A 20660-nucleotide genomic window follows, 5' to 3' on the forward strand; every position below is an offset into this window, starting at 1 on the left:
GCTTGCAAATCTCAGAGGCAAAGAGAAAATCCTGAAAGCACCTCAGGACAAGAGGTCTGTAACCTACAAGAGTAGAAACATTAGGTGGGCAGCAGACCTATCCACAGAGACCTGGCAGGCCAGAAAGGACTGGAATGATATTCAGGGTGCTAAATGAGAAAAATGTGCAGTCAAGAATACTTTATCCAGCAAGGATGTCATTCAAAATAGGAGAGATAAAAAGCCTCTAGGACAAACAGAAACTAAAAGAATTTGTGATCATTAAACCATCCCTGCAAAAAAATATTAAAGAGGATCCTTTAAGTGAAGAGAGAGCCCAAAAGTAACATAGACCAGAAAGAAACAGAGACAATATACAAAAACAGTGACTTTACAGGTAATACAATGGCACTAAATTTATATCTTTCAGTAGTTACTCTGAATGTAAATGGGCTAAATACCCCAATCAAAAGATGCAAGGTATCAGATTGGATAAAAAAAGCAGACCCATCAATATAAGAAACACAAGAAACACATTGATAATAATACAATAGTAGGGCACTTTAACACCCTACTCACTACAATGGACACATCATCTATGCAGAAGATCAACAAGGAAACAAGGGCTTTGAATGACATACTGGGCCAGATGGACTTCACAGATATTTTCAGAGCATTCCATCCGAAAGCAACAGAATACACATTCTTCTCAAGTGCACATGGAACATTCTCCAGAATAGATCACATACTAGGTCACAAATCAGGTCTCAACTGGCACCAAAAGAAATGGGATCATTCCTTGCATATTTTTGGACCACAATGCTTTGAAACTTGAACTCAATCACAAGAGGAATTTTGGAAAGAACTCAAAACATGGAGGTTAAAGAGCATCCTACTGAAGAATGAATGGGTCAACCAGGAAATTAAAGAAGAATTTAAAAAATTCATAGAAACAAATGAAAATGAAAGCACAACCGTTCAAAATCTTTGGGATGCAGCAAAGGCAGTCCTAAGAGGGAAGTATATAGCAATACAAGCCTTTCTCAAGAAACAAGGTCTCAAATACACAGCCTAACCTTACAGCTGGAGAAAGGAGCTGGAGAAAAAACAGCAAATAAAGCCTAAACCCAGCAGGAGAAGAAAAATAATAAAGATTAGAGCAGAAATCAATAAAATAGAAACCAAAAGAACAGTAGAACAGATCAACGAAACTAGGAGCTGGTTCTTTGAAAGAATTGATAAACTCCTGGCCAGACTTATCAAGAAGAAAAGAGAAAGGATCCAAATAAATAAAATCATGAATGAAAGAGGAGAGATCACAACCAACACTGAAGAAATACAAACAATTATAAGAACATATCAGGAGCAACTATATGCCAACAAATTAGGCAATCTGGAAGAAATGGATGCATCCCTAGAGATGTATAAACTACCAAAACTGAACCAGGAAGAAGTAGAAAACCTGAACAGACACATAACCAGCAAAGAAATTGAAGCAGTAATCAAAAATCTCCCAACAAACAAGAGTCCTGGGCCAGACGGCTTCCCAGGGGAATTCTACCAAACATTTAAAGAAGAATTAATACTCATTCTTCTGAAGCTGTTTCAAAAAATAGAAATGGAAGGAAAACTTCCAAACTCTTTCTGTGAGGCCAGCATTACCTTGATCCCAAAACCAGACAAAGACCCCACCAAGAAGGAGAATTACAGACCAATATCCCTGATGAACTTGGATGCAAAAATTCTCACCAAGATATTAGCCAGTAGGATCCAACAGTATATTAAAAGGATTATTCACCACAACCAAGTGGGATTTATTCCTGGGCTGCAAGGGTGGTTCAACATCTGCAGATCAATCAACCTGTTACACTACATTAATAAAAGAATGGACAGGAACTATATGATCATCTCAATAGATGCAGAAAAAGCATTTGACAAAGTATAGCATCCTTTCTTGATTAAATTTCTTCACAGTGTAGGGATAGAGGGAACATACCTCAATATCATAAAAGCCATATATGAAAAGCCCACAGCGAATATCATTCTCAGTGGGGAAAAACTGAGAGCTTTTCCCCTAAGGTCAGGAACACGACAGGCATGTGACAACATAGTACTAGAAGTCCTAGCCTCAGCAGTCCGACAACAAAAAGAAATAAAAAGCATCCGAATCGGCAAAGAAGAAGTCAAACTCTCACTCTTTGCAGATAACGTGATACTCTATGTGGAAAACCCAAAAGACTGCACCCCAAAATTGCTAGAATTCATACAGGAATTCAGCAAAGTGGCAGGATATAAAATCAATGCACAGAAATCAGTTGCATTTCTATACACTAACAATGAGACCGAGAAAGAAATTAAGGAGTCGATCCCATGTATAATTGCACCCAAAACCTAAGATACCTAGAATAATAAATCTAACCAAAGAGGCAAAGGAGCTGTACTCAGAAAACTATAGAACATTTGTGAAAGAAATTGAGGGAGACGCAAAGAAATGAAAAAACATTCCATGTTCATGGATTGGAAGAACAAATATTGTTAAAATGTCTATGCTACCTTGAGCAATCTGCGCATTCAGTGCAACTCCTATCAAAATACCATCAACTTTTTTCACAGAGCTGGAACAAATAATCCTAAAATTTGTATGGAACCAGAAAAGACCCTGAATAGCCAAAGGAATGTTGAAAAAGAAAACCAAAGCTGGGGGCATCACAATTCTGGACGTGAAGCTCTATTACAAAGCTGTTATCATCAAGATGGTATTGTATTGGCACAAAAACAGACACATAGATCAATGGAACAGAATAGAGAACTCAGAAATGGACCCTCAACTCTATGGTCAGCTAATCTTTGACAAAGCAGGAAAGAATGTCCAATGGAAAAAAGACAGTCTCTTCAACAAATGGTGTTGAGAAAATTGAACAGCCGCATGCAGAAGAATGAACCTGGACCATTTTCTTATATCATACACAAAAATAGACTCAAAATGGATGAAAGACCTGAATGTGAGACAGGAATCCATCAAAATCCTAGAGGAGAACACAGGCAGCACCCTCTGTGACCTTGGCTGCAGCAACTTCTAGACACATCTCCAAAGGCAAGGGAAACAAGGGTAAAAATGAACTGTTGGGAGTTCATCAAGATAAAAAGCTTTTGCACAGCAAAGGAAACAGTCAACAAAACCAAAGACATCGATAGAATGGGAGAAGATACTTGCAAATGTCTTAATCAGATAAAGGGCTAGTATCCAAAATCTATAAAGAACTTCTCAAACTCAACACCCAAAAAACAAATAATCCAATCAAGAAATGGGCAGAAGACGTGAACAGACATTTCTCCAAAGAAGATATCCAAATGGCCAACAGACACATGAAAAAACGCTCTAAATCACTTGGCATCAGGGAAATCCAAATAAAACCTCATTGAGATACCACCTCACACCAGTCAGAATGGCTAAAATTAACAAGTCAGGAAATGACAGATGTTGGTGAGGATGCAGAGATAGGGGAACCCTCCTACACTGTTGGTGGGAATGCAAGCTGGTGCAGCCACTCTGGAAAATAGTATGGAGGTTCCTCAAAAAGTTGAAAATAGAGCTACCCTACAACCCAGCAATTGCACTACTGGGTATTTACCCCAAAGATACAAACGTCATGATCAGAAGGGGCACATGCACCCCAATGTTTATAGCAGCAATGTCCACAATAGCCAGACTATGAAAAGAGTCCAGATGTCTATCAAAAAATGAATGGATAAAAAATATGTGATACACACACACACACACACACACACACACACACACACACAATGGAATACTACTCAGCCATCAAGAAAAATGAAGCCTTGGGCGCCTGGGTGGCTCAGATGGTTAAGCGTCTGCCTTCGGCTCAGGTCATGATCCCGGGGTTCTGGGATTGAGTCCCGCATCGGGCTCCCTGCTAGGCGGGGAGCCTGCTTCTCCCTCTGCCTCTGCCTCTCTCTCTCTCTCTGACTCTCATGAATAAATTAAAAAAAAAAAAAAAGAAAAATGAAGCCTTGCCATCTGCAACAACATGGATGGAATTAGAGGATATTACGCTAATCAAAATAAGTCAGTCAGAGAAAGACAGTTATCGTATGATCTCACTGATATGTGGAATTTAAGAAACAAAACAGAGGATCATAGGGGAAGAAAAGAAAAAATAAAACAAGATGAAATCAGAGAGGGAGACAGAGCATAAAAACTTAATTCTAGGAAACAAACTGAGGGTTGCTGGAGGGGAGGGGGTTGGGGTATGGGGTAACTAGGTGATGGACATTAAGGAGGCCACGTGATGTAATGAGCACTGGGGGTATTGTATAAGACTGATGAATCACTGACCTCTACCTCTGAAAAATAATACATTATATGTTAATTAATTGAATTTAAATAAAATATATAGCAATTCTTTAAACAAAAAAATAAAACATATATAGCAACTCTTTTTTTGAAAGATTATATTTATTTGGCAGAGAGAGAGAGAGAGAGGACAAGCCGGGGGAGGGGCAGGCAGAGGGAGAGGGAGAAGCAGGCTCCCCCCTGAGCAGAGAGCCCAACGTGGGGCTTGATCCTAGGATCCTGGGGTCATGACCTGAGCCAAAGGCAGGCACTTAACTGACTGAACCACCCAGGTGCCCCTATGTATAACAATTTTGACCAGTTAGCACATCATTTCTGTCATGATGGTGGTAGTCCTCATAATCTCTTACTTGGGCTACTCCAGAAGGTTCCTAATTGGTCTGCCTGCAATTTTCTGTTTATGGAGCAGCCTGTCATGAAAATTCTCATGGTTTCCCATCATACTGAGAATAAAATTCAGTCTTTACCAGGATCGACAGTACCCTTTATAATCTGAACCCTGGCTACCTCTGTGACCTCACCTACCATTCTTTCTTACTCTTCTCCAGTCACGCTGGCCTTCATTGTTGGTCCTTGAACATTCCAAGCTCATTCCTGCCTCAATATTTTTGTAATTGGTTTTTCTCTGGCCTAGATCTTCATATACATTCTGAAGGATTACCTCCTCATTTCATTCAATCTCTGCAAATGTCATCCTCTCAGACAAATCTGCCCTGATCTTATTTGTGTAATATAGCACCCTATCTCACTTTCTAAACATTGCCCTTCTTTATTTGTCTTCATAGCATATTTCACTACTTGAAATTAGATCATGTATTCATTTGTTTACTTATTGTCTCTTTTCCCTTCTAAATTAGCAAAACTCTTGTACGGCTCTTTTTTTTTTTTTTTTTAAAGCTTTATATTTCCCTGCCTAGAAGGTTGCCTGATATATAGTAGAAAATGAGAACTCTTTTTTTTTAAAGATTTTATTTATTTGACAGAGAGAAACACAGCAAAAGAGAGAACACAAGCAGGGGGAGTGGGAGAGGGAGAAGCAGGCTTCCCGCCGAGCAGAGAGCCTGATGCGGGGCTCGATCCCAGGACCCTGGGATCATGACCTGAGCCGAAGGCAGACGCTTAACGACTGAGCCACCCAGGTGCCCCTCTTTTTTTTTTTTTTAAAAGATTTTTTTTTTTTTGACAGAGAGTGTACAAGCAGGGGAAGTAGCAGGCAGAGGGAGAGGGAGAAGCAGGGTCCCTGCTCAGCAGGGAGCCCGATGCGGGGCTCAATCCCAGGACCCTGAGATCATGACCTGAGCTGAAGGCAGATGCTTAACTGTCTGAGCCACCCAAGTGCCCCGAAAATGAGAACTGAGAGTTGAAGGTAGGAGAGAAAAAAAATCTAACTACAGATATACCAGAGATTAAGAATAAGAGAATATTGCATGTAAGTTTTGGTTAACAATTTGAAAAATTAGAAGAAATGATTTTTCCAAGAAAAATATAAACTATGATATTTAAAAATAAATGGAAATCTATTTATGTGAAATATCTGGAGTGAATCCATAGAAACAGAAAGCAGACTAGTGTTTACCAGGGGCTGGCTTCTGAATTCTGGTATATTAAGTATGTAAGTATCAAGTATATCAAACTGTGCCCCTGCACTGCTGAATTGATTGATTTTTTTTCACAGTATTAGCTCTTCTTCATATATATCAACTCTGTGTGTGTGTGTGTGTGTGTGTGTGTGTGTGTGTGTGTTACCGTTTAGGTGAACCTTCCTTATGTCAGTTATCTCCCTTTTTGTCTTTTAATTTCATTCTTTTTTTAAAAAAAATATTTATCTGAGGGAGAGAGAGAGCATGAGCAGGAGCGATAGCACAAGCCAGGGATAGGGGCAGAGAGAGAGGGAGAAGCAGGGTTCCTGCTGAACAGGGAGCCCGACCGGAGGCTCAACCCCAGGACCCTGGGATCATGACCTGAGCAGATGGCAGATGTTTAACCAGCTGAGGCACCCAGGCACCCCTCATTCTTTTTTTTTTTTTTTTAGGATTGTTTTCTGTCCCTGTTTTATGAAAGCCATGTCTTATTGTATTGTCTTTTGGATTTGAATTGGATTCTTTTAAAGGGCATCCCTTTCCTTTGGTTAGCTGAATCATAAACTCCATGAGGGAAGGGACTACTGTTTTGTTCATTGCTGTATCATTAGCACCTAGGATAGTACTGGTGCTTGGTAAGCATGAAAGTAAATGTTTGCTGAATGAATGACTGGAAACATGCTCCCTTTATTCAGCATTTTAGAAAATATACTTCATATTGATTTATGCTATTTATCTATGTTTATCACCAGATGTGGGGTATAGTGTGGCCTTGGTTTTGCCTTTCATTTATTCATTATTTATTGAGCCTCTAGTATATGTTGTCAGTGTGTAAGTACAGGGACGGCGGTGAACATGACGAACATGGTCTATTGCCTCATGGGACATACATATGTTTAGTGTGAAAGTCAAACACTGTAGGTTATTAGTGTTATAAAAGATCAAGAACAAGTTGTTTAAGTATTGGGAGTTATAATTGCTGGAGATAATCTCTTCTGGGACATGAGTGAAGGTATATGCTGACTGGTTAGAAAAGTTAGGTGGGTGAGAAAGAATAAAGGATGATTGAACAAGTTAGTGATGATGCTAATTTACTGGGCTAGAAAGTACAACTAAAACTAGAGGAGAGTGAGATTTGGTTATCCAGATAATAGGTGGCAGAATAATGGCAATGGATGAACTAGAGATAGAGAGGGAGGGCATTGAGAAAGGATTTTTATTTTTTTAAGATGGGAGGATCTTGAGCATATGGAAATGCTGATGGAAGGAGCCATTAAAGGAAGAAATTCAAAATCTAGAAGTCAAAATATAAAAGGTCCCAGGAAGAATGGAAGAGAGTGGGATACAGGGCAAAGGTAGAGAATATGACAGTAATACATTTATCTGTCTGTCTGTTTTTAGTGTTAGCAACAGAGATACATTTATTTTTATCCTATTTAGATTGATAACACTCTTTCTGGAATGAATTTATATGATTTTCTTTTTTTTTAATTTTAATTATAGTTAATATACAGTGTTATTAGTTTCAGGTATATAGTGAGTCAGTAATTCTATACATTATTCAGTGCTCATCAAGGTAAGTGTACTTTTAATCCCCTTCACCTAAGTAATAATACATTTATTTTAATAGGAGGAGAAGGTGTGTATTGATGGGCTCAAATCTGTATGTTTGTTGGTAGGTAGTTAAAGGAGTTCTTTCTGATAAATTTGAAGATACATATTTTTCTTTGTGTAATAGGAGCCAAAACCATTGTCCTGAGAATGATGGGGAGAAATGGAGAGTCAAACAATGTTCAGAAGGAATTGACTAGAGAAAAACAGTAGATTGCTGAACAGTAAAAAGGGTCAGTTGAAATTTGCAACCATGGATTTCTAGTGTTATCAGTCTAGTCTGGCTAGTAATGTGACTCTCTGCAGTAGTGCTTAGTGGCCTTGATAGAGTAGAATCAGCCTGAATTTTGATTTTTGTCTGGTGTGTGGAACCAGAGAACAAAGGGGCTAGGGAGTTTGGGATTTTGGTGGAAGAGTGATTGAAATGATAGATCCAGTATTCTCATTTGGTGATAAAGAATTAAAGACCAGAGGAGACGACTGATCCCTAGGACTTAAAAGCCTTCATTTATATAACCATATATGTTGAAACCACTTCCTAAAATCTGGGGGAAAAAAGTTCTACGCATATTTTCTTATGCTGTTGCATGCCATATTTTCTGTTATGTGACCATCTTTTTCTTTGGTGATCTAACTAGAAAACTTTAACATTGTATAGGTTGAGAGCAAGATTTGAGGCTAAGATTAGGTTTCTATATACCTTATACATCCATGGCTCACCCCAATGCTATTGTTCTTATGTGGTATGTTATGAGAACTCTTTAGATATGGTGTAAATTTTTTTTTTTTAGGATTTTATTTATCTATTTGAGAGAAAGCATGAGCGGGGGGAGGGGCAGAGGGACAAGCAGACTCCCCGCTGAGCATGGAGCTCATTGTGGGGCTCGATCCCAGGACCCTGAGATCATGACCTGAGCTGAAGTCAGATGTTTAACCAACTGAGCCACCCAGGTGCCCCAGGTATAGTGTAAATTTTTAATCAGTATATGAGGTTTATTTTTGTCACAACTGTGTATTATAAGTTCAGTGTCTTTCAGTTTGACTGTTGAGCTGAGTAATAAATGATGTGGAATAACTTGCTGTAAGAAGATAGAATCAGGGGCGCCTGGGTGGCTCAGTTGGTTAAGTGGCTGCCTTTGGCTCAGGTCATGATCTAGGGTCCTGGGATTGAACCCTGCATTGGGCTCCCTGCTTGGCGGGGAGTCTGCTTCTCCTCCTCCCTCTGCCCCTTCCCACAGCTTGTTCTCTCTCTCTCTCTCAAATAAATAAATAAAAAAAATTTTTTTTTAAGATTTTATTTATTTTTTGACAGAGAAAGACACAGCGAGAGAGAGAACACAAGCAGGGGGAGTGGGAGAGGGAGAAGCAGGCTTCCCGCCGAGCAGGGAGCCCGATGTGGGGCTCGATCCCAAGACCCCGGGACCATGACCTGAGCTGAAGGCAGACGCTTAATGACTGAGCCACGCAGGCGCCCCTAAGTAAATAAAATCTTTTTTTTTTTTGTAAATAAAATCTTAAAAAAAGTATAAAATCACTTTTAAACTGGTGACACCCCCGCTCAAAAAAAAATCAAGTGTTTTCACTGAGAGTTGAAAACTTTGCTCTTACATATAAAAAAATAGACCTGTAGAGTAGTACAGTAAGCAGTTTTTAAATAACACAGCATTTGGACAGCCACATTAATAGTGTGGCAACTCTGCATGCTTTCATAGGTGTTTGAGACGTTGTTATATGGTAATAATAACTATGTTATACATGTTGGTTGCTATTGGGATTGTGTTCATTTCCTATTGCTCTTGTAACAAGTTACCATAAATTTAGTGGTTTAAAACAACACAGAAGTATTATATTTCTTACAGTTCAGGAGATCAGAAGGTTGAAATGGATCAGATATGGGCTAAAACCGAGGTTTTAGCGTAATTGTGCTCCTTCTGAAGGCACTACCAGAGATCTCTTCCTTGTCTTTTCCAGTGTCTGGTAGCCACCTAAATTTTTTGGCTTACGGCCACACCACTTTGACCTCTCTTCTGTCATTACATCTTCTGAGATTCTTCTGCAGTCTTTTCCTGTTTTAAGGACTTTTCTTATTACATTGGGCTCATCTAGATAAAATCTAGGATAATCTCCCTTTATTAAATCCCTTAACTTAATCACATATACAAAGTTCCTTTTGCCATGTAAGGTAATAAGTCCTGGATATTAGAATTTGGATACCTTGAAGCGGGTCTTTTATTGACTTTGTTCTTTTTTGAGAGTGTTTTGGCTCTTCTGGCTCCCTTGAGTTCCCATGTGAATTCTAAGATGGACTTCTCAATTTCTGCGAAAAGTTACCTGGGATTTTGTTAGGTTATTGCATTGAATCTATAGATCAATTTGAGGAGTGTTGCCATCTTAGCAATATTACACTTTCTAATCCATGAACAGGGGGTATCTTTCCATTTATATAATTAGGTCTTTTTAAAAATTTTTTCAGTGATGCTTTGTAGTTTTCAGTGTACAAGTCTTGTGCTTTTTTTGCTCACTTTATTCCTAAACTTTTAAATATTCAATTTGATGCTATCACAAATGGAATTGTTTTCTTGATTTCATCTTTGGACTGTTCATTACTATAGTATAGAAATACAACTGATTTTTGTGTCCTGCAACTTTGTTGAATTCTTTTATTAGCTCTACTAGTTTTTTGGTGGATTCTTTAGACATATATAAAGTCAAGTTATCTGTGAATATAGACAAATTTACTTCTTCCTTTCCTGTTTAGATACTTTTCTTTCTTTTTCTTGCCTAATTGCCTTGGCTAGAACTTTTCTAACAATGTTGAATGGAAGTGATAAGAGCAGACACTCTTGTCTTAATCTTGGGGGGAAAATAGTGTCTTGCGGCACTGAGGATGATGTCAGCTATAGGTTTTTCATAGATGTGCTTTATCAATTTGAGGAAGTTTCCTTCTGTTCCAAGTGTGTTGAGTGGTATTGTCATGGAAGGGTATAATCTTTTGTCAAATGCTTTTTCTTTTTCTGTTGAGGTGATTATTAGGGTTTTGTCCTTTATTAGTATGGTGAATTACATTGATTGATTTTTCAGTATATTGATGGTTCAGTTCTATGAATGACCTTACATTTCTACGATTTACTCATTGATTATTGAACGTGAGAAAATTCGTCTGTGAATTGGTGATTTGAAGACTCATAGTCTTGAGATTTACATTACATGATCAGTTTCACCTTCATCAGAGTTTAGAGTGCTGTCATCTGTCTTTTTTGCATTCATCTTCTCATCTAATAATTGTAAAATATTTTCCTTTAATGGTATTCTTCTCTTTGACAATTTTGGCAGAAAATGAAAATTCCTGTATTCTCAAATATGTTCTGTGAGAGCTTAAAAAAAAAAATGTCTACAAAGCTGGCGTCTACAAACTTCTATATCTTGTTGAAAGTTGATGCCACACTCTTTAGCAAAGTGATAAGAAAAACCAGAGGATGTAATAGTGAAAATTTATTTCATTGTTGAATCATTCTTTGAGAAAATTCCAGCATGGGGATGCCTGGGTGGCTCAGTCGGTTAAGCATCTGCCTTTGGCTCGGGTCATGGTCCCGGGGTCCTGGGATCGAGCCCCACATCGGGCTCCCTGCTCAGCGGGAAGCCTGCTTCTCCCTCTCCCACTCCCCCTGCTTGTGTTCCCTCTCTCTCTCTCTGACAAAAAACGAACAAAAAACTAAGAAAATTCTAGCATGTTTCTTTTTCTTTTTTTTTAAGAAGTTTTATGATTTTTTTAAAAAAGATTTTATTTATCTATTTAAGAGAGAGAGAGAGCAAGGGAGGAGCAGAGGGCAAGGAACAAGCAGACTCCCCACTGAGCTTGGAGCCTGACATGGGGCTCGATCCCACCACCCTGAGATGACGACCTGAGCCGAAATCAAGATTCAGACGCCCAGCCAATTAAGCCATTCATGTGCCCCCAGCATGTTTCTATTTTCTTTTTTCCCCCTTTTATTTTTTAAATAATGTATTTATTTAGAGCACAAGCAGACGGAGGAGCAGAGGGAGAAGGAGAGAGAGAATCTCAAGCAGACTGTCTGCTGAGTGTGGAGCCTGAGCTCAATTTCATGACCCTGAGAGACCTGAGCTGCAACCAGGAGTTGGATACTTAACCCAGCCACCCAAGCACTCCATTTTTTACTTATCTTTTACAGTGAACATACATTGTATAATAATAAAGCAATTTTTTTCCCTCAACACCATTCTAAATCCTATTATCTAGCTATTTCACATTGTTTCTTAGGCAGTGCAGCCTGCAGGGGCTCAGATGATGCTAGTAGTTGTGTTTGGGTAGAGTGGCAAACTGGGGACATACTGATCCTTGGCCTGAGATAAAAAGATCCAGAATCTGGGATGAATTGAGAACTCACTCAGTTGTAAATCTATCTGGACAGACTACGTGGGATAAAATACTTGGTTGAGTTGCAGTTTAGAAGTTAGGACACTTAGCCTAATAGGGAGGAGGTTGGGGGGGGGGGTGTTGATATATATACATATAAGGAATTATGCTATCTTGTAGTTATTTTTAAAATATGTATTTTTAAATTTAAGGGTGTGTATTTAATTGCTTAGTATCTCTTTCATTAAAACCATGTATTATAAAATGTTACCACTTTTTTTCAACATTTCCATCACGTCTGCATCATTAACCACTGCATCCTTTCATATAATGTTTAAAAATTTCTTTGAATTTTTGTAAATGTGTGTATGTGTGTTTTGTTGCCTTACAAAATTTTTCTGAAGGGAAGCTCTATGTTGATAAATGCTGGAGAATGGGTAACATTTATCTTAAAGATGCATAGTTTACTTTTTGTAGTTATACCAACAGGTTGTTTTCAAAGGGACTCTGAATGCAATATCCAGATTAATATTGTAGAGAAAATCATAAAAGGAGATTTTGTTGGTTACCTGGGTAAGGAAAGATAATTCTTAATCCATTTTTTGGATCAGTATGCATTCTTGTTTTTGTAATTAGAGTTCTACAGACATTATCTTACTTTATTACTTTTCCTTATTTTTTTATTTTCTTACTATTTGAAACATTCTCTTCTGATCCTATAGAACTGTAAAAGCACTTCAGTGGTATAGTTTATCCATTAGGCATAGTTCTAATGTCAAGAAACTTGTTTCTAGAATTGGAAAACAAAAAAAATAAGAATAAGCCAGTCCATCACAAAACCAAAAATGAGAATAAAAATATCATCAACCACTCAAAATGGAAAAGGGTATAGAAAAAAACTATATATTTTTTTAAAAGCCAGCTTATAGAATAAAAAAGGTCCTGTGTGGAATAGTTAAGGGAAATACCATGATTATTTAGCCTGAATAGTGCAGAAGTGCTTAATAGTTAATTAGATTTCATCATTATTACATAAACATTTTTATAAAGGGGGATATTGTGCTCCTTTTTTGAATAAAAGAGTAAGTAAAGGTCTTTATGCAGGAGGGATGAACACTGAAAATGAAAATCGATTGTCCACTAAAAAAATAGTGCAAGAATATATTGGGTAATATATTGAGTGTCCAGCCTTGGTGGACCATTAAGAGGAGAATAGTCAATACTTTGAATGGTTTAGACCAGGTGTCACAAACATGAAAGCTTAGGGGCCATGTAGATAACAAAATGTTTGAATCAGTTAAGTATAAGACAGTTAGAAATGATTGGGGGCCTGTGAATTGCTTGTTTGTTATCCTTCTTCCAGAGATTTTTCACTTGCCAGGAATTTGATGATTTCTCCTGAGAGAGTTACCATTTTTAAATTTGGATATATAATTTGGAAAAGTAAGATGAAATTTAGCCATATGTTACTATCATAAATCCAATTAGATGGAACTGCCATTTCCCACTTAGCTTCAATTTTGTGGAGTTTCTGTATTAATATTTTATTACAATAAATTTTTGGGTAATGTGTTAACTTGAATAAGAAAGTCATTTTATCAAAATGTAACTATGAGATGGATAATTAGTTTTAAATAAGTATTTTATGTTTCATTTCATTCTTTATGCACTTCAGTCAATTTTTATAAAATATTTTAGGACTAGCAAGAAAAAAACCTCTATACTTCAAAAAGTGATCATTGTAATTATTTTATTGTACCCATCATCATTTTTTACTTGAGTTAACTTTATTATCTTGGTTTATTTTTAGATGTGAGGTTTTTATTTATTTTTGGATCCCTAGTCTTAGTTTTTGTTCTAACATTAATCTGTGCTGTTACTTTTTTCCTTTTGAAACTTTGAAGAACTGTACATATATATTGGTAAGGTCTGAGTTAGGTAGAAGTTTGAAGTATGACTAGAATTTCTTGTTTTTTTTTCTCATGCAAAAATTTAAACTTGCCTAGAATTTTTGTGTTTCCCTGACAGTCTCTGGTGTAATATCACTCAAGGTAGTGCCCATTGTTACAGTTATTTCATAATCTGCTCTTGTCTATTGAAACTTACTTACATTGTGCCCTCTTACCTCCTTAACAGGTTAGCTAGTCTGATGAATCAAGTCTTTGTTCAATTTTTCATTCATTTATTCATTCAAGAAGTGTTGAGAGTCTCCCGTGAGCTAGGCATTGAGGATAAAAAGAGTAATACCACGTTTCCCCCCAAGGAATTTGATTTAGACAGTGAATACAAACTGAAGAAATATAATTAATTCAATCAATATTTATTTGGCATCCACTGTTTACTGGGCATTATTCTCCAGTTTTGGGTTTGCAGCAATGAATTAAACAAGCAATTTCCATGTCTTCATGGCAATAAACAAACAGGTATATATCATTTTCAGATAAGAATTTGAAGAAAAATTCAGCATAGGAAGAGATGGGTGAGGGCTTTGGAGCATAATTCATGCCACAGAGTTGTTCCCCCTTGAATTAAAGGAGTTGGTCTTTTGTACCCCTGTATTAATATCATTGGTGGCTTTGCTGAGCTTAGATCAGTTCTCTGAAGGTGGGAGCACCTCTGAGCCATTAACACTGGAGGAATGGGTGCTCTGATCCTGTAATGGGGATCTGCATAGGATATCACAGAGTCCATTAAAGCAGGATATCTTTTCTTTTCCTCCTCAGTGTCTTTTGTCATAATTTTTCTTGGTGCCTTTGTGAAGATTCATCCCAACGTATAACACTACCATACTTTATTTTTTTTAACTCACTAGATTAAGGTAAAAGAAGTTAAAGTATGTGCAAGTGTCACACAAAATAAAAAGCATTATTTCAAAAACCAGAGTCAAATGGAGTAATACTTGTGAAACTTTTAATTTAGGTCACTAGACTTAGAAATTCTGTAGTTTCGGTTAATGTTTTAAATAGATTTATTGTATCCCTTGTGTAAGCATGGGCACTGAGGAGGAGGACAAAATGCATGGGTTCAAATATGGTCTTAAGCATTTATTAGCTGTATAATATTAGCATGCTATTTCACTTTTCTTTACCTCAAATTTTTCTTCAAAGTGAAGCAAATACCACCCATCTTAAGGGGGTTTTGATGAGGACTAAATGAGATTCTATATGTAGAATATTTTACATATTTTGTTTACATTTGTATGCACAGAAAATCTTACACATAAGAAAAGTTACTCTCTTTTAAGAAAATAAAAATTGAAGGGTTATAAGATTTACTGTTTAAATGTTATGGCATATTTTAAAACGAAGTATATTTCATATATATCATTGCATATAACATAATTTTTTTAAGTCTTTCAAATATTAGTGAAGTAAATCAGACAGAATTTCTACTTCTCAGATAGTCTTTTAAAGTAAATAAGGGGCAAAAGAAACTAAGAATAACTCTCAAGATGAATATATTTCTTAAATGCTTGAAATATTCTTTTTAGGATTCATCACCTTATTTATCTTCACTGATTAAAAGGGTAAGTTATTTGTTGGTGTTCACCTATTTTTTTATGTTTTACACTGTATTAGTGACCTTACTAAGCTCACTTACTCTAATAGTTTATAAATTCTTTTAGGTTTTCTAAGTATATAATCGTATTGTCTGTGAAAGTAGCATTTTTATTTCTTCTTTTCCATTCTTTATATTTCATCTTCTTACCTTTTTGTAAAGGCTTAGACTTCCAGGATCATATTGAGTGCAAGTGGTGCTTAGAAGTGGTCACATCATTCATCTCAGGTGGAATATTTTTATTCATTCACCATTAAGTATGATGTTTACTATAGGTTTTAAAAAAGATACGCTTTTATAATATTAAGGAACTTCTCTTCTAGTTTTGTGCAAGTTGTCTTAGATCATGAATGAGTGTTGAATTTCATCAATTACTTTTGCTTCATCTATTGATAATATGATTTATTTCTCTTGTTAATGTGGTTAGTTATATTGATTTTCATATGTTCGATCATTTTTGTATTTCTGGATTAAGCCCACACTTGGTCCTGATCAGTGAATTGGTAGATTTGATTTTGCCAATATTTTGTTTAGGGTTTTTCCATCTATGTCAAAAGAGAGGTCTGTGATTTCTTTCTTGTAACTTATTTCTTATAATAACCATATTGACTTTTGTTATCAAGCTTATGCTGTCTTTGGAAAACAAGTTTGGAAGTGTTCCCTATTTTTACTGTCTGGGACAATTTGTGTAAGATTGGTATTATTTCTTCTTAAATGCTGGTAGAATGCGTTGTTGAAATGATCTGAACCTTGAGTTTCCTTTGTGGGAGTGTGTTTTTAGCTTACATAAAAAATTTCAAATATATAGAAAATTTAACATAATTTTACAGTTAACACATGTATACCCACTACTTAGAATCTACTGTTAACATTTTGCTGTAATTGCTTTATTACTATCTGCCTTACTATCACCCCCTATCCATCCATGATTTCATCTTATTTTTTGATGCATTTCAAAGGAATTGGAGACATCATAGGCTTTCTTCTAAATATTTAAGCATGAATGTAATTAAGTACAGTTCAATGTTTATTCTTTTCTTTTGAGGTAAAATATATATGGAGTATGATTCATAAATCTGATGTGAACATTTGCTGAATTTTGACAAATGCATACATCTGTGTATTCCAAACTTCTTCCAGATAGAGAATTTACCATCATCTTGGAAGGTTTCCTTGTGCCTTTTCTCAGTTAATCCTCACATTTACCCCCAAGAGACAGCCATTATTCTGATTTTTTTTCTACCATGGATTACTGCATACACTTTTATGTAAGGTTCTTTTATTCAGCATATTATATTTTGAGATTTGTCTGTTGTTGAATATATGAATAGTTCATACCTTTTTATTGCTGAGTAGTATCCAACTATATGAAAATCCCACAGTTTATCCATTTTCCTATTGATGGACACGTGGGCTACTTTTGGGCTCTTATAAATAAAGCTGCTATGAAAATTGATACATTAATCTTTTTATGCACATATGTTTTAATTCCTCCTGGGTAAATATGTAATGTGTGGAGTCCTATGTTAAGAATATGCTTAGTTTTATAATAAACCGCTAGACTTCTGCCTAAAGCAATTGTACTATTATACTCCTGAAACAGTATATTAAGAGTTTCATTTGCTCTTCATCCTCGTCAATATTTGATATTATCAGTCTTTCAAAAGTTTGCTTTTCTGGTGGAGTATAGTGGTAGCTCATTGTAATTTGTATTTTCCCAGTGACAAATTGGGAAAGTATTAATCTCTTTCAATATGTGTGTTGGCCATTCATAAACTTTTTAAAAGTGTCCAAATCTTTCACCCATTAAAAAATGTGATTGTCTCTTTGTTGGGTTGTAGGTGTTCTTAATATATCTTGGATGTCAGTTCTATGTTAGATACATGTTTTGTGAATAATTTCTCCCAGTTTATGACTTGCCTATTCATTTTGGTGATGTTATTTTTTTATGAGCAGATGTCTTTAAAAATTTTAATAAAGCCCAAATATATCCATTTTTTCTTTTACGGTTATTGCTTTCTGTGTTCTAAGAATCCTTTGCCTATCTCTAAATAATAAGGATATTCTCTTGTGTTTTCTTCTCAAAGCTTTATGATTTTAGCGTTCATGTGTTGTTTCACTCTTGATTTATTTTGAATTAATTTTCATATATAGTGTGAAGCACAGATTAAGGATAATTTTTTAAAAAGTGAATATCTATTTGTTCCACCACCACTTGTCAAAAAGACTTCTCTTTACTCATTAATGACTTGGTTGAAAAAAATGACCGTATAAGTGTAGATCTTTTTCTGGACTACCTATTCAGTGTCATTGATCTGCCTGATGATACTTATGAGAGAACCATACTGTCATGATTTCTGGAGATATAGAGTAAGTCTTGAGTTCAGGTCATATAAATGCTCCAGCTTTTTTGTTAGTTTCTTTGATTGCTTTGGATGTTCTAAGCTCTTTGTATTACCATATGCATTTTAATGAGCTGCTCAATTTCTCCAAAAAAAATGCGTGCTAGAATTTGAGGTTTTGTTGTCTCTTTAGGACATTATAGGGAGAATCAACATTTTGACAATATTGAACTTTCCACTCTGTGAACATGGTATATCTCTACTTGTTTAAGTTTTCTTTAATTTTTTAAAGTAACTTTTGTAGTTTTCAGTGTCTTTTATTAAGGATTTTTGAGTCTATGTTCATGAGGTATGTGGTCTATAATTTTCTTTTCTTGTAATTTCTGTTAGGTTTTGGGATTAAGATCATACTGCCTTCATAAAATATGTTTGGAAGTATTCCTTCTATTAAGGAAACTGTGTAAAGTTGGTATTGTTTGTACCTTTAAACAGTAAACTTCACCAGTGAAATAATCTGGCCCTGTAGTTTTCTTTCTGGGAGGAGTTTTGATAAGTTCAATTTCTTTAATAGAGATAGGGCTCCTTCAGATTTTCTGCTCAATTTTTGGTCAGTTTTGATAAGTTGTATTTTTCAAAGAATTTGTTTTATGTAAAACATTATATTTGGTGTAAAGTTATTATAGTATCTACTTAAAACAGCCTTTAGTATCTGAAATGGTGTCCCCTATTCCTTTCTGATGTTGGCAGTTTCTCTGTGTCTCTCTCTTTTTTTTTTTTTGATTAGCTTTGCTAGGGATTTATTAATTATACTACTTTTCAGAAATCCAGTGTTTTGCTTCATTGATTTTATCTGTTTGGGATTTGTTTTCTATTTCATTCATTTCTACTCTTTACTCTTTCTTTCCTTTTGCTTTCTTTGATTTGCTGTTTGTTTTTGAACTTTTTGAAATAGAAGCTTAGATACTGATTTCATCCTTCTAATACATGCATTCTTCTCTACATTTATTTACAAGCATTGTTTTAGTTTCATTCTCTATGTTTCCATAATTTATATTTTCATTATAATTTATTGTAAATATTTTAAAATTTTCATTGTGATTTATATACTTTTATTTTTTGACTCATAGGTTATTTAGAAGTATGTCACTTAATTTTCAAGCAGTAGGGGAGTTTCTCAATTTTTAAAAATTATTCACTTCTAGCTTAATTGCCTTGTAGTTAGAGAATATACTCTCAAAGACTTAAGTCCTTTAAAATGTATTCAGACTTGCTTTATGACTCAGCCTGTGGTTCATTTTGGTATGTATTTTGTGTATAATTTGTATATTCTGTTTTTATTTGGAAGAATACACTATGTATATTAAGTCTAGTTGGTTAATTATGCAGTTCAAATTTGTATCTTAGTAAAAACTTTTTTTCATCTGCTTGATCTTGTAGCTATTGACAAAGGTGTGTTAGTCTTCCATGTGATTATGGATTTGTCCATATCCTCTATTAGTTTTGTATATTTTTGCTTTATATATTTTTAAGCTTTTAATTGGGTCCATTCATACTTAGAAGTATGATATCTTTTTGTTGGCTTGACTTTTTAATTATTAAGAAATGTCTCTATCTTTTGTTGTGTTTATTGCCTTAAGTTGACTTTGTCTGATATTGGCATAGGTATGACAGCTTCCTTTTAATTGTTTTTTGGATGATATGCTTTTTCTCATCATCTTATATTTAATCTTTCTGTGACCATAAGTAGTCTTATAGTAGAGTGAATATTTAACACAATAACTATAATTTGAGTTTAAAGCTACCACCTTACTATTTGTTTTTATTTTATTAATGTGCACTATGCTTTTTCTCTCACATTTTACCTTCTTTGGTTCAATGAAATATTTTAATTATTCTTTTTCTCACTTCAGTTAACCTTTAATGGCTATCCTAGAAATCACTACATTGATTTTGAGTTATTGCAGTCAGAAGCAGATTATTACTTCTGTCACTTCCTGCATAATGCAGATATCTTAAAAACTTTAACTCCATTTATCCCAGTTCTGAATCTTTTTGTTCTTGTTTTCACACATTTTAAATCTACATATAATTTAAACTTAACAAGCTAGTAATTATTTTTATGGTCACTGTTCATCCATGTTTGCCAACATTTACCTATTTTATGGCTTTTCCTTTTTGCATTTCCATGCTTTTTTTCTAGTATCATTTTCCTTCTGTTGGAAGAACTCCCTTTTAGTATTTCTTTTACTGATAAATTCTTGTTTGTTTTTCTGAAATCACCTTTATTTCATTTTCATTTCAAACATTTTAAAATTGTGAATAGATTTCTTGATTGGTGCCTGTTTTTCAGAATTTTTAGGAAGTCATTCCATTGTCTTCTGCCATTCTTAATTTCTGTTGAAAGTTATTTCTGTCTGTTGATTGTTGCTTATTTAAATTTTTTATTTTTTCCCTCTAGCTCCTTAAAGATGTGACTTTATGATTAGGAAATTCTTGTTGTTATTATTTCAAATATTGGTTCTTTCTTATTTTCTCCTTTCTTCTGGGATTTCAGTGATATGTATGGTAGAACCTTTCAGTGGATTCCATAGACCTCTTATTCTCTCTTACATTTTTTTCAACCTTTATTTCTCAGTGCTTTGGTTTGGATATTTTTTGTTAACCTCCATTTTAGTCCATGTTTATTCTGTTCAATCTGCTGGAGGCACCAAGTACTGACAACACTTTCCAGAAATTTTGCTATGAAGAGTAAGGATATAGGAGCAGTAATTGGACCATGTGGGAATAAAGAGAGGGACTTGCTTATTTGTTTTTGGTTAGGACATACTACCATGTTTATG

General features: G+C 35.3%; 1 protein-coding gene across 7 annotated transcripts in view; it reads left to right on the forward strand.

Moving 5' to 3' along the window:
• Positions 1-20660, forward strand: part of TANC2 (tetratricopeptide repeat, ankyrin repeat and coiled-coil containing 2) — a 360622-nt gene that overhangs the window by 38359 nt on the left and 301603 nt on the right. Inside the window, exon 2 of one of the 7 annotated variants that reach the window (XM_036116204.2) lies at positions 15411-15446. The exons of the other annotated variants lie outside the window; for them this stretch is intronic. The gene's annotated coding sequence lies outside the window, so the exon portion shown is untranslated. The remainder of the gene's footprint in view (positions 1-15410; positions 15447-20660) is intronic. 7 annotated transcript variants of the gene reach the window in all.

Source organism: Halichoerus grypus, chromosome 2 (genome assembly GCF_964656455.1).
Source record: "Halichoerus grypus chromosome 2, mHalGry1.hap1.1, whole genome shotgun sequence".
Taxonomy (NCBI): domain Eukaryota; kingdom Metazoa; phylum Chordata; class Mammalia; order Carnivora; family Phocidae; genus Halichoerus; species Halichoerus grypus.